Source organism: Phaenicophaeus curvirostris, chromosome 2 (genome assembly GCF_032191515.1).
Source record: "Phaenicophaeus curvirostris isolate KB17595 chromosome 2, BPBGC_Pcur_1.0, whole genome shotgun sequence".
Taxonomy (NCBI): Eukaryota; Metazoa; Chordata; class Aves; order Cuculiformes; family Cuculidae; genus Phaenicophaeus; species Phaenicophaeus curvirostris.
Window position 1 is genome coordinate 15,219,018 of NC_091393.1, and position 14,898 is coordinate 15,233,915.

The following is a 14,898-nucleotide window of genomic DNA, read 5'->3' on the forward strand; positions in this document are numbered from 1 at the left end:
TCATTTTCAGATTCCTAAAAGAAAAGGTCTGTTTATAGAAACTCATCTAGAGGAGAAAAGAAAAGAGGAGAAAAGAAAAGAGGAGAAAAGAAAAGAGGAGAAAAGAAAAGAAAAGAGGAGAAAAGAAAAGAAAAGAAAAGAAAAGAAAAGAAAAGAAAAGAAAAGAAAAGAAAAGAAAAGAAAAGAAAAGAAAAGAAAAGAAAAGAAAAGAAAAGAAAAGAAAAGAAAAGAAAAAGACATTCACAAAGTTTAAAGTTTCTGAATACCCTAATAGAGGTGTATTCAGAGAGCAAAATAATTGCATCATTATTCCTTGAGCACTTGGAGAAAGGTCATGGAATGGAAAGGATTGCTCTGTCATAACTGGCTGCAAAAATGCTTTTAGCTTCAAACAAGAGATTAACCACTTCCCTCTATCAGTTCAAGAGGGTAAAGAACAAAAACAACACACTGATTAGAGCATGCTGCAAGAGTTAATTTGAAAAGAGGCAAATTGTAATGTTTTCACCAGGTGGCAGTTGTTTTGCTCTGCGAATAGTCCCCTTGCTATGAAATCAGTGGGATATTTCACAGTTATGCAGTTATGGCAGCAAAATTTGGTCTAATATGGGCTCAACTTCCTGTGACCTTGTATTTACCCAAGAAAACAAGAATTTTTTAATTTTTTTTTTAAGGATTAAACCTGTAATTAAATCTCTGAATACAGAGATGATCAATATTACCATATTTAGAAAGAAGATGGATGTTATTATATTTTGTAAATTGTCCCATGGGGAGAAGCAGAACTATTTATTGATGAAGTACAATCCAGTATGTGCAAGATTTTCAAAACCTGCAAAATGAATGTTTAGAGACTACTCTGGAGATATATGGTCTTTTGAGGTCACTTGAATTCATACTGTGAAATATGTCACTCCTAAGCACTATTCTCCTCCTATAAAATGTCATCCATTGAATTATATCACCTGAACACCTCCAGTGTAATTTGGGAGAGGTAGGAAGCTGAGTTCTGTACCTCCCACAAAAAGCTGAGTAGATTTACAACAATAAGGCCTCAATTTCACAGAGAAAAAAAGCTTAAGAACAACATCAACCCAAGCAGTACAAGATAATATGAGTTTTGCATATACTTAAAATAATGCTGCTCAGGATCCTGGCAAAATTTACTTTCAGCTATGCCTGACTATAGCTTTTCTTTCTGGTCAGGGATCAGATCTCTCTGCTCAGATGCCAGACAGGTTATGATTAATTGTCACCTACAAGTAAAAGTAATTGGCAGGATACGTTCAGGAAATTCTTGGGATGGATGACGCTGTTTGATTTTTGCAGATGTTGTTGTCAATCCAGCCAAAAGGTCTTTGAATTTTCAAACATATAATAGTCTCTAGATGGAAACCATCCTAATTGTCATTACAGGCAAAACAAGCTGGTGATTTTGCTTCCTTGTGTAACCTTTTTTCAAGATTCAAAACAGCTTGGTATTTTTAGAAGCAGGAATGTGAAATAGTTTTGTGTATCAAGATAATGCACAAAGATAAACACAGATGAGTGTGAAAGTTTACTTTTATTGCTGCTGAAAAACAGGAAGGTAGGGATGTATGGCACTGGCATAGAGAAAAGAAAAAAGTTATATAAAAATGTGTAGTACTGTCTAGGCATTGAAGTAGAACAAAAAAACCCCAAAATTCAGAGCTTATTATTTCTACTCTAATGGATTTTTTTCCTCCTAATAATGGAAAATGGCTACATTAGTCACTGACTTTGATTCTAAGGAGTCTACTGAAATTGATTTGTGCATAGAAACTTGGATTTTTCTTACTCATCAGCTAAGCAATGCTCCAAAGAAGAGATCAAAAGAAATGAACCATCTTGAACTCTTGCAGTTTAATGCAGAGTTTCTATTTCATGGCACTGAAAATACAAGAAACTCAACCTATTATATATTATTTTGTGTTGTGGTTTAATGCCAGCTGGCAATTAAGCACCACAGATTTGTGCTTTTAGAATGTAAATACACATGTTTTTTATATTATATATATTCATATTTTGTGTTATAAATTGTATAGGGTTTGTACATTATATAAATAATACTATATGTTATTTTGTATGCATACAATATTACTTAGATGATTTCAATATGTTGCAAATGCAAGCTATCAATGGAGAGAAGAGTTTGAGATGGTTCATTTTTTTTGATCTCTTCATTGAAGTATCTCTTTCTTTATAGGCACCTTAGGGCACTCTTTACTATACAATGCAATCATATGTTTGCTCAGAACAAAATAAAACAAAACTCGAAACAAGTTGAAGACCTTTGTTAGAAAAGCTAACCAAGTCTTGGACTCCATAGGTCAAATAATTTTTGAAAGAGGAAAACAAGATAGCCAAAATATTTCTCTGTGAGCTGAGAATCACAGTCATAGAGTCATAGAATCATAGGATCATAGAATCATAGAGTCATCAGGTTGGAAAAGACCCACTGATCATCAAGTCCAACCATTCCCATGAATCACTAAACCATGTCCCTCAGCACCTCATCCACCCGTCCTTTAAACACCTCCAGGGAAGGTGACTAAACCACCTCCCTGGGCAGCCTCTGCCAGTGCTCAATGACCCTTTCCATGAAAAATTTTTTCCTAATGTCCAGTCTGAACCTCCCCTGGTGGAGCTTGAGGCCATTCCCTCTCGTCCTGTCCCCTGTCACTTGGGAGAAGAGGTCAGCTCCCTCCTCTCCACAACCTCCTTTCAGGTAGTTATTGAAAGCAATGAGGTCTCTCCTCAGCCTTCTTTTCTCCAGGCTAAACAGCCCCATTTCTGTCAGCCATTCCTCACAACAGCTCAACAAATACTGTATTTTAAATTGTATTTCTGGTTAACTTTTTTTTTGTTTTGTCTGGATAAGAATAAAAACATTAGTGGGAGCATTTCACCTGTCTTTGTACTGTTAGCAATTAAAGTTCGTGGCCCTGTTGAGTACACACTTTCTATGGACTAAGTTCTCCACAAACATCTCTATGTTATCATCAGCTGGCTCAATAAATCTTAATAATTAAAGGGCCTCCTGCAAGCTAAGATTAAGTTCAATTGCAAGTCTTTAATGGATTTTACTTTATTAGCCTTTTCCAATAACTGATCTTTAATATTATTAATATGCACCTGCTAGAAGAAATAAAGCACTATTTTTTTCAGTCGGAGTTTTATTTGGCTTTAAGGTGGGCTGACAGAAACACATTTAAAACCATATCTTTGACCCACTGTTCACCAGCCCAATTTGTGTTCAAAGAAATAAACCACAAGTAACACGTGCAGATCCTTCCCATAAATCTTCACTCATTCTGCCTATTAACTGTTTTGTGCCTTAGAACAGGGTTTGCTAGTTATTTTACTATGTCTGAGGCTTTTTACGGGAAGACCTTAGTGAAAAAGGCTGTTGTGGAGGGGAAAAAACCTGAAGACTTCTGCAAGGAAAGGCAGTGGGATGGATAGCCAGACACACCCACCTGATGAATAAAGAGCCTTATTAGATCAGACTGTAAGCAAACCACAAAGTCATCATCAAGAAAAAACCAAAATAACAACGGACGTGGCAAGACTTGTACATGGAGAAAGGGCTGAATAATTTAGGAGTGGTTAGTCAGAAGACAAATATGAGATGGCAGACAGAGGTATGTAAACTAGTGGAAGATGAGAAGGTCTGTCGAATGCCTCCTATTTACCCTTCCTTATAAAAATGAGATCAAAAGAGAATTTAAATCTGATAAAAAGAAATACAACATGCAATTAACTTGTTAAATTCCTTGCCACAGGACATAAAGGAATAACCAGGGAAAATTAAGTACAAGATTGGATGTTTCTCACCGAAGTACTGGAATTAGATTTTTCAGGGAATCTGGATTCCTGTATGAGTCAGGCACTGATTACCCAGTGTATTGTGTGATTGGCTATTTGGGTATAGGTATTCACACCTTCTTTAGAGGTATCTGGCACTAGTCAGCGTACAGAAAGACACCAAATGGGGCTCCTATGTGATCCAGCCTAGCAGGGGAAGCAGTACTATCTCTGTGCTGGATCCTTGAACCATACAGGTAGGAACCTATAGGCACAAGCCTGCACTTTTGCAGTCTTTTCAATCATACTCTAATATCTCAAGGAAGGACAGGCAGGCAGGGTGTCTAATAGTGTTAATCTAATGGGTTCCTGAACTTTGCATAAAGTGAAGGTGATGCAACAGCGTGGCCATGGAAAGGCTAAAAAAACATGGGAACAGAAAAAATCCTTGTGTGAGTGTGAAAGTGGACAGACTGAAACTGAGAAGTAAAGATGCTGAAAAGAGCAAGGGAGGGAAGAGCATGTTTCTGAGAGAGGGGGAAAACCTGTCTGTAGATGGAGAGTGTAAGGGATGGTATTAAAAATCTGCTTTCAAGTTTGTGGGGTGGAGGAGAACAGGAGGTAACCACTGTCTAGAGGAACTATCTAATGCAGCTGTTAAAGACAGGAACATGGGTCCCTCATTGCTGAGTGAAAGAAATGGATTCGTTCTCTAAGTTCTCTAGATATACAAATCTCTCCCTGCTGCCTAAAACTAGAACTTGCATTTCTAACTTACACAACCATTTTGGATGTCTGCACAACCCGTGTGAGTGCCTCCTGGGACTCCTCTGTTTCTGTAAATACAGTTTACTCAGAGATTTTCAGCCACTCTTTACTTTCAGCTGCTATCCCACCACCAATTTATGGGTGGATAGCCAAAGGGGGACTCCTGTGTCAGCACAAAGCTTTTGTATTCTGAAGAAAAATAGCATGTGACACCTTGCAGCTACCCTAGAGACTTCCTGGTGTGGAAGAATCACAGAATCACCAGGTTGGAAAAGACCCACAGGATCGAGTCCAACCATTCCTATCAATCACTAAACCATGCCCCTCAGCACCTCATCCACCCGTCTTTTAAACACCTCCAGGGAAGGTGACTCAACCACTTCCCTGGGCAGCCTGTTCCAGTGCCCAACGACCCTTTCTGTGAAATATTTTTTCCTGATGTCAAGCCTGAAACTCCCCTGGTGGAGCTTGAGGCCATTCCCTCTTGTCCTGTCCCCTGTCACTTGGGAGAAGAGGCCAGCTCCTTCCTCTCCACAACCTCCTGAAGTGAAGAAAGGAATAGAAGCTCTGTTCAGTGCTCACCCAAGAGGGAAAGGAACAATAATCTGCTAGCCCTCTCACAAACCCTGCAGGAGGCAATCCCAAAATGAGATCTTAAATACAGTAGGCCATGCTACTTTGCATGACAACCTCTCCACTCTGCCTCATGACATTTTCATCTGAAACAAAGTAGTCCCTGGCGTGGAGATCTCATGAGCAGGCTGGGCTGGCAGAGGGGATCCCTGGGACTGAAGGGTCCCTGCCCTCACCTTGGCTGCTCCAAGATAGTTGCATCCATGCGTGGGGGGACCAGGACAAGTTGGCACAAGGGTGGAAGCAAGCCGCTGAAGCTGCCCTGTTCTGTGGCAGGGATGGCCTAGGCCAGATTCAAACAAGAATTTACACAATTTTGGAGCTTTAATGAGCTGGTGTAAACCAGATCTGTTGGACACATTCCTTAGATTTGTTATTGACAGCAGTAGCATCTATCAGCAGAAAGGGCAGATCCTTACTTTTGAGAGATATCAGCACAAGCTTAAAGATAAAAAACAATTTTCCTTTAAGAGGAGACCACAGGTTATGGGATCCCTGTGCTTAAGTGCTAGGGGTGGGAAGGAAAGGGAAGAAATATGTGCAGAGCATGCCCAGTTTGCTATCTAGAAATATGTAAATATTTCTACTTAGCTGTATTAAACTTGAGATTTAAATACTGTAACTCTGTTACACAATGTAACAATGTTGTTACATTGTCAAATCCTTCCTAATTGCTGTATTTAACACAGCAGCTGTAAAAAGGAGGAATTAAAAAAACGTACTTTCGCTTCTTGTACACAGATCTTTTTCCATTGTAGCAATTTGAGTGTAACCATTGGAGTAACCATCATAAAAATAAAGGTTTCCTGCAATTCCCACTGGAATACTCTGTCCATCTGTCACTTGAGCAGTGCTGGTGGCAGCATGTAGTGCTCTAAAGGGATATAAAAGAATGAAAATGTGTGGAAACTTAATTTTCTTAAAGCTTTGTGATCACTGATAAGCTAGTTGCAAGGCTGGATGAAGACACTGGGCAACCAGCTTGACTATAATGAACGTAACAGTAAGGAAAGCTTGTGTTTTAAACCATCAGCATTGCCAGTTAACAAATGAAAGCTGAGCAGATACCAATAAACTGCATTTGAAGAAACAAACATTCTCTCTAAACCAACCGAAAATGCTTGTGTTCCTAAAGGACAATACAACCAAGCAAAATGAAACCACTGTTTTTAACTGACTGCACCTACGACTCTTTTTCTGCATATACACAGATGACATGAAAGAAATAAACTAATCTTCAGCAAGGACAGCGATAAAGTCGCAATATTCAACAGCCATAAGAGGAATAATTAAAAACTAAAAGCACCAAAGACATGGAAAGACATATTGCAAATATCTCCTGCCGTTTTATGCTGCAGGTTGAATGTAAAAGGAACAAAGTCATCTTTAGACAAGGATCCTGTGATTAGCAAAAATATAATTATTACTGAAAAAACATGAATGAGGTAGATGCCCACAAGACAGAGTGAAATACAGTAGATCATCCTACAAACTGGACATTAGGACGCATCCTTTTACTGAGATGGTGGTCAAGCACTGGAGTAGCCTTCCTAGAGAGGTGATTGATGTCCCAAGCCTGTCAGTCTTTAAGAAACATTTAGAAAATGCTTTTAATAACATGCTTTAACTTGTGGTTGGCTGTTTTGGTCAGGCAGTTGGACTAGATGGTTGTTGTAGGTCCCTTCCAACTGAAATATTCCATTCCATCTGAATGTGATCCACCCAAGAGTAGTGAAGGAAGTGGTGGAAGTGCTCACCAAGCTACTTTCCATCACTTATCAGCAGTCCTGGCTAACCAGGGAGGTCCCAGTTGTCTGGAGGTTAGCAAATGTAATGCCCATCTACAAGAAAGTCAGGAAGAAGGATCAGGAGAGGTGCAGGCCTGTCAGCATGACCTCAATGCCTGGGAAGGTGGCAGATCATCTCTTGATGGAGCAGATCATATCAAGTGCCATCAAGCAGCACACACAGGATAAACAGATAATCAAGCCCAGCCTGCATGGGTTTAGGAAAGGCAGGTACTGCCTAACTAACCTGATCTCCTTCTATGACAAAGTGACTCAATTAATAGATGAGGGAAAGCCTGTGGATGTTGTCTAATGGCAAAGCCTTTGACACACCCACAGCATTCTCCTGAAAAAACTGTCTGCTCATGGCTTGAATGGGAGTACTCTTTGATGGGTAAAACACTGACTGCATGGCGAGGCCCAAAGAGTTGTGGTGAAAGGAGTTAAATCCAGTTGGTGGCCAGTTACAGGTGGTGTTCCTCAGGGCTCAGTGTTAGGGCTGATTCTGTTTAATACCTTTATCAGTGACCTGTACAAAGGGATTGAGTGCATTCCTACTAGGTTTGCAATTGACACCAAGTTGGGTGGGAGGGTTGATCTGCTTGAGGGTAAGAAGACTCTGCAGAGGGATTGGGACATGTTGGATCGATGAGCCAAGACCAATTCTATAAGATTCGAAAGGGCTAAGTTGTCAGGTCCTGCACTTGGGTCACAACAACTCCATGCAGTGCTGCTGGTGTGGGGAAGAGTGGCTGGAAAACTGTCTGGCAGAAAAGGACCTGGGGGTGTTGGTTGACAGCCGGCTGAATATGAAGCAGCAGTGTGGGCAGATGGCCAAGAAGCCAATAGAGTCCTGCCTTGTATCAGAAATAGCACGGCCAGTAGGACCAGGGAAGTGTTTGTACTCAGCTCTGGTGAGGCCATGCCTCAAATACTGTGTTCAGTTTTGGGCCCCTCACTACAAAAAAAAGAAATTGAGGTGCTGGAGCGTGTCCAGAAAAGGGCAACGAAGCTGTTGCAGGGTCTAGAGAGCAAGTCTTATGAGAAGTGGCTGAAGGAACTGGGGCTGTTTAGTCTGCAGCAAACAAGGCTGAAGGGAGACTTTATCACTCTTTACAACTGCCTGAAAGGAGACTGTAGAGAGGCAGGTGTCAGTCTTTTATCCCAGGTAACAAATGAGAGGACAAGAGGAGATGGCCTCAAGTTGCTCCAGGGAGGTTTAGACTAAATATTAGGAAATATTTCTTCACAGAAAGGGTTGTCAAGCGTTGGAACAGGCTGTGAAGGGAAGTGGTTGAGTCATCATCCCTGGAAGTATTTAAAAGATGTATAGCTGTGGTGCTTAGGGGCATGGTTTAGCAGTGAACTAAACTGGTAGTGTTAGGTTAAGGATCAGACTTACTGATCTTAAAGGTATTTTCCATCCTAAATGATTCAATGATTCTATTCTGTTCTGTTCTATTCTATTCTATTCTATTCTAATGTACTTTTTCATTTCTCACTGTTTCCCCTAGCTGCATAGGGCTTTCAAGCCATTTTAGATAGTTTCCTAGAGTATATGTTAAGCCAATAACTCCACTTAGACCTCTTCAACTATCTTCCTTTGGGTTTGCAGGGATGAGGCTACGATACTACAAGAGAAAGCACAATTTGGCCAACAGATACTGGCAAGAGCAGTTAATTATGACCCAAATAGTCAGACAGTTGTCTTATGTATCACACCGAGGCATAAACTCTGAAAGTTATGTTAACAGGCTGCCAAGGCACTCCTAATTAACTATAGGCATGTTAGTAAAACAGAAGACTCACTGAAACTGGCTTTTGAAATAAAGTGGTACCGAAAGCTGGGAATTTCACAATCCTGTGAGTGGCTGCACATGTGCCAAGGACAGAGTAATGGGCACTTGTAGAAGGCCAAAATAGCAAACACCTAGTCAAATAGGATGCTATTTTAGACCAATATGGAAATGTTCCTAAACAATTCAAATTTCTGCCTGGAGAGCATAATTCCCTGCTGCAAAAGCAAAATCTGTGCAGCCATTGAAGCAGCAATTCCTCTCACGGAGTAGCTATGTGAAAGAGCTGATGGTGATCTGAGATGTGAGTTACAAGGAACTTCACACACTGAAGCAGCTGATCTGCAGCACAACATCTGGAAAGAAGTCAAGAGGGCCAAGTATTTTCTTATGTATCAATTAAATTCTTACATGTTATTCACTTCATTAAAGATATTTTTTCAATTCTAGGAATGATACAACTTGAGAAACAAGCCAAAAATTTTACTGCTTTTGAGACTCGTATGCTGAGCTAGGCAGATAAGTGAATTTCGCACAATCCTATCTAGCTCTAACTTCCACACCAGTACTTTACACTAACAATAACTTAATTTTGGATTGAAGAATTTACATGTATGCATGGAATTTTGAGCAACTATCTCATCTGTGGATATGATGGGAATTCAGCGTAGTAAGGCAGTATATGAACATCTCAAACAGAATAAAGACAGGTAGTGAAAAGAAAGGTATTTCTGTAAGCACCCTCATATACTATGCATCTATAGTAGCAAAAGGTTTAAAGCCAGTCCCTAAAAAATGTGAGCGAAATTGAACATACCAAGTCTAAAATCAAAACATGTTGACTGCTTCTTGGTCTGTCAGTTGTTTACCTCCTTCTTACTGTACATTTCCAAGTAACTCAAAGCTTGTGGCTCATAAGTGGCACTGGGCTTTCTATAATATACAATCATAGCATATAATATTTTACAATACATAGTATTCTACAAAATATAGTATTTTATAATATATAATTTAATAGTTATAATAAATACCATATATGTAGAGTATATTTTCTGAGACTCCGATATGAAAGATCATCAGTCATTTCAAAGAAACCATAAACCATTTACAGAATCCGAGTGAGTATGGACACAGTACCTCATTATTTCTAAATCATTTGACTGTGACGTTTGACTTTAGGAGACTTTCTTATCAAAGGTGAACTGAATTAAGAATTGTTAAACATTTTCGTACAGGTACTGAGCTATATCAGTCTTATTTGGAATAAACATTACCTCATGCTTGGGAAAATATCTTCAATAGCCTTCTAAGAAAGTAATTCTAGTATCACAAATAAATTAGTTTTTAATAAAAGGTCTCTGGCTTTTAACAGGCTTTCTATCACAACTATCATCATTTTCTGATTCATCACATTCTAGTGCTCTAACCTATTTAATCCATTCTGGTGTGGATCTCTTCTAACTTGTACTGCTGGAATTGTCTTCTTACAAAATGATTGATTATTCTTTGGATGAAAATAATCAAAGGTTCTCACGTAGCAGATGACTACAATTAACACCAGGTGACAGGTTAAATCACCATCTCTCTCTGGACAAACTAAGAATTATTTACTGATGTTTGGGTAGTTTCAGCAGGACTGAGAGACTGTATTTTCCTGCTCCAAATCTCCCAGAGCAAGAATTTAACAATACTTTATCCAGAAACCAGAAACTGTATTATTGACTATTCTGCATGTTTGGGAGAGAGAGTGCTTCAAGATTCGATGATAAAGAGAAAAAAAATCCAGATTGAATATAAATTGGTTTGTTTCCAGGAATTACTTTGATTTCAATTAATCAATATTTTTCAATGAAAATTCGTATAATCAGAAATCTTATGCTAGCCTTGCAGACTTCCTTCATTACCAAATATCTCAACAGATGCACAAAATACAGAGGCAAAAAAAATGCTCAGCCCTCAGATCAAAACCTCAAACTGAAGATGAAATGTAATACCACCCACAGCTTCCCAGCAGGAAAGAAGTTATTAAACACCTCACCCAGGTTGCCCAATTCATAGTAGGCATTCCTCTACTCAAAATAACACCATAAGGACGCAAGTGTAAGATCAAAAAAACATACTAATCAATAAATACAGGCTGCTGAATTCTTTAGCGCATACCAGAAAGAAACCAGTGGGGAAACTTCAACATGAACCGCATTGCAGCAAACTAACAGATTTCCTTTCAATAGCAGACACACAACTTCCAGAAAAAGAAGACCAGAGCCTGGTGTCTTTACTCATAGCAAACAACACCTTTCTCAGCAGGGAGGGTATTAGCTGGCAAAATTAAACTTGAGGGAATAAGGTCCATAGCTGATATGGAGAAGACATTATTTGTCCTGTGCTTTTCTAAAACCGAAATTGCCAGGATTGTCAAACATGAAGATATGCCACGAAATACCAGTTTTCAAAACCTAAACAATTTCAGACTGTTTTAGCCTAAAGTGTGCTGCTGTTCATTGCACATAATTACGGCTGCTGAAATTATCTGGCAAACTTTCAATTTCCAATCTCAATACTGCTACTGCTATCAGAGTATTTTCTGGAGCAAAGTGGTCAGCATGTTCCTGAGATGAGTTCAAGTCAGGCTGGCAGGAGACCCCCCGACACAGAATTTGCTGCTGCTGGCCAGGATTTATAATGAACTGTAATGTGAGAAGTATCTCCCTGGTCAAGCATATACTTAATTACAGACCATCAATGGGTTATTTAGAGTTCAAATTATACTGGAAAGGGGCTGTTTATATTTTTTTATCATGAGCAGATTTACTATCTGTGTGTATTTAAATTATATAATATGTCTAAATACCAAGGTGACAGACACACAATATATCATTATATAAATATATTGAATTAATTCAAATTAAAAGCTCAGCAGCTCTTGTAACACACTAGGTATGGACTTGTTTATAAAGGTTTTACAAAAATGCCATATGATGGTTTGTTACCACTCTAATTAATGAAAAATAGATCCAGTAATATGCAACAGCCTCTGCTATCACTTAATGCTCTGAAACGAGGTTTGCCAGCCATGAAGTTCAAGAGCCTGATTACAGATAATGGACTTAAGCTTCCTGTTGGGAATTTGTTCATTCTGCAGCCTCAACAGCATTTGAACTTGCGACATTTCCATCATGCTGTAGCTTGACTAGAGGTAAAATAGAAGCAGCTGTGGGGAAACTGCTAATGGACTAAGTGAAATACATGAAATCTTTCACTGGGATGGATCATCAGAAAGTCTAGTTGCCCTGGACAAACATTATAATCTCTGACTGGCTTTACATGGAGGAGATCCTTTACTTTCTCTCTGATTAGCAGACATGTCCTTTTTTATATCAGGGAATCTTCAGAGAGCACGGCTTTCCCTAAGGCACAGGCAGACACAGATTTTTTTCTGGACACGGGAGCCCCGGGCACACAGAGGCAGCAACCGGGAGATGAGGTGTCTTGATTTCTACCTTTGTGCAAGGCATAACAGAGCAACACTGCTCTACAGTGCCAACAGCCAAGCTTCAGACTGATATGTTGGGGAAATCTGGGATTTGCAGAAGTATATCTTTAAGTACATATGTCAAGTACCTGGGATGGTATATTAATAAGCCCTTTACACCATGTACACAAGCTCACACACAACCAGAGGACACAGAACATAATACAAAACAAGGTTTAATGCTACACTGTTATTCCCATTTTCATAAAAATAAACAATGGTACAAAACTATCAAATAATTTGATCGCTATCATTACTAACCTGGTAGCACACAGAGTTGCTTGATAAACTAATTTGTCAGGGTAGTAACATTGTAGACAGAGTAATGTAAGCAGAGAGGTTTGGCCCTGAATAAAGTTTTTCAGGTTATTAGGTTATTAATGGAAAAAAAAAAGGCTGTCTGAATGTGACCCATAAGGTAATCCTCAAATTTATTATTTCTAGCTCTAAGGCCATTTCACTATGTGATTTGTGTTTGATCACAAAAATAACGAAAGGACAGATCTGCTGGAGATACGTAGCAAATTTAATTAATAGTAAACAGACTAAGTCTGCTAAAATATTATTGTTCCACTGTAACAATAAGCAGAAAGAATAACTGCATGGATGAGTAAATGAATAATTAAACAAACACAAGAAAAGTAATAGCCTCAAACTGGCCATGTGTTTTTAAGGAGACCTCTGCAATGACTTCAGAGACACCTTCCTGAAGCCGTCCCTTCTCCAGGCTGAACAAACCCATATCTCTCTACTTCTCCTCGCAGGACAAATGTTCCAGCACCAGTCATCTTGGTGGACTTCACTGAATTCACTCCAGTTTATTGACTTTAATATATGGTGTTGGAGGGGGCAAATGGGATGCAGCATCTTAGATGTGGACAAATTAGTGCTGAATAAAGGGAGATAAACATGCACCTTCATCTACTGATGGTGCTCTAGCTAATACAACCTGTTGGCCTTTGCTGCTAGGGCACACTCTGCTATGACTGCAAATTCGAGGTGCAGGCAAGTGGTTACCTTACACAGCAAGAGCTGCAAGATGACTTGCCAAAGGTTCATCCTCAAAAGATCAAATCTGTAGAGAAACTGAACATCTGAAGCTCCCTTCAGGGATGCTAAAGTCCAGAAATGGACAAAAATCAGTCATCAGCAGAAAAGAGACACAGAATAATGAATGGCAAGTTTTCAGCAGCTGTGCTAGTATCTGTATAGTGTTTTGCAGAACAAAGTTCCTTTTTGATCCAATGAACCATCACAGGAAGACATTGTAAGCAAAAGACTGTCTGTTACTAATTAATTCTGTTAGCAAGGGATGGAGTTACAAAGGGGATAGAGAAGATGCTGTTAAGGCTAGAGGTCACCTGTGTGAACACAGGTGCAACAAAGAGAGCGTGTGACTCCAAAGAAAGCAGGAAAAAACAGTATTAAGTGAAGTAAACCAAACCCCAACACTCACTGAGGCCTTTGCCAGGAGACCTGCTTGAACTATTTCAAGAACAGTAGGAGTGTAACTGAACTGTTTAAAGGACAGGGGTAAAATCTATGTCAATGACCCCATGGTAACAAGCAGAGTTTTGGACAAGGAAGAACCCCTCCATTCACTTTTGCTGGGAGTTAACACCTCAGATGGAAGGTAATCACTGTCAGAAAGCTCATCAGTTGAATAGAGATAGTAAAGGGAGTAGAAATGAAAGCTGAATTGAACAAACTGCTAGTGTTCTCACACAACAGCGTTTGGGAAAGCAGCAAACCACTATGAGATGTCAAATGCTTCTAGTCAGTTCAAATTCTTTAAAGATTTGTATATTTCTAGTAAGTAAAGCTCTAAATGGCTAAAGTAGGCTAATTTTACTAATTTAACAGTCTGCTACTTTCTTGTGTGTCGACAAAAATCTGACCACTGCAAAGTTTCAGATAAACAGCAAAATCTTGCAATAATGGTAAACCTGGTTAAGGACACTAGCAGTGTTTGTTGATGCCAGGGAGAGTGAACGTCTGAATTGCTAGCTTTCCCTTGACACGTGGCTGGTAAGGACTGGGAGTATTTTTCAATTTTCTTTCCACTTTCCTTTTGGCTGGACATGGGAGCCTCAGGGCACCTCCCCACCTCCCCTGTGCCTGAACAAAAGAACTGTCAATACCAATACATCCTCCTCTCCCAAAATGTCATACAATAGTGTAGATGGGGTGATTCTTTCTGATGGAGAGGTAGTCTGTGATGCCTTTCCACCTACTTATGCACCTCTTTTCTCCATTGCAGGAATTCCTCAGATGTGGATTTACCAGAAATTATCAGATTAATTTTATTAGCCATCCTTGATTTCTACTCTTATTGGGAAACTGTATTGTTGCAGGTTCTTTCTAAAAATATGGTTTTGATTGGTTCTGGGCCTGTTCATCATTCTCAGAGAGAATTTCTAGAGGTAAGAAGGGACAGAAAAGTCTCTTGAAATAGTTGTGGAAGTAACCTGTATCCTATGCCAGAGTCACTGGCAGAGCAGATACCTGGACTGTCATGCAAGAGAGTGGCAATGCAGGTAGATGCAGTCTTGTC

At 39.5% G+C, this 14,898-nt stretch overlaps 1 protein-coding gene across 3 annotated transcripts in view; it reads right to left on the reverse strand.

Moving 5' to 3' along the window:
* The window catches only part of KCNQ5 (potassium voltage-gated channel subfamily Q member 5), a 284,616-nt gene that overhangs the window by 58,360 nt on the left and 211,358 nt on the right, over window positions 1–14,898 (reverse strand). The window lies entirely within an intron of this gene.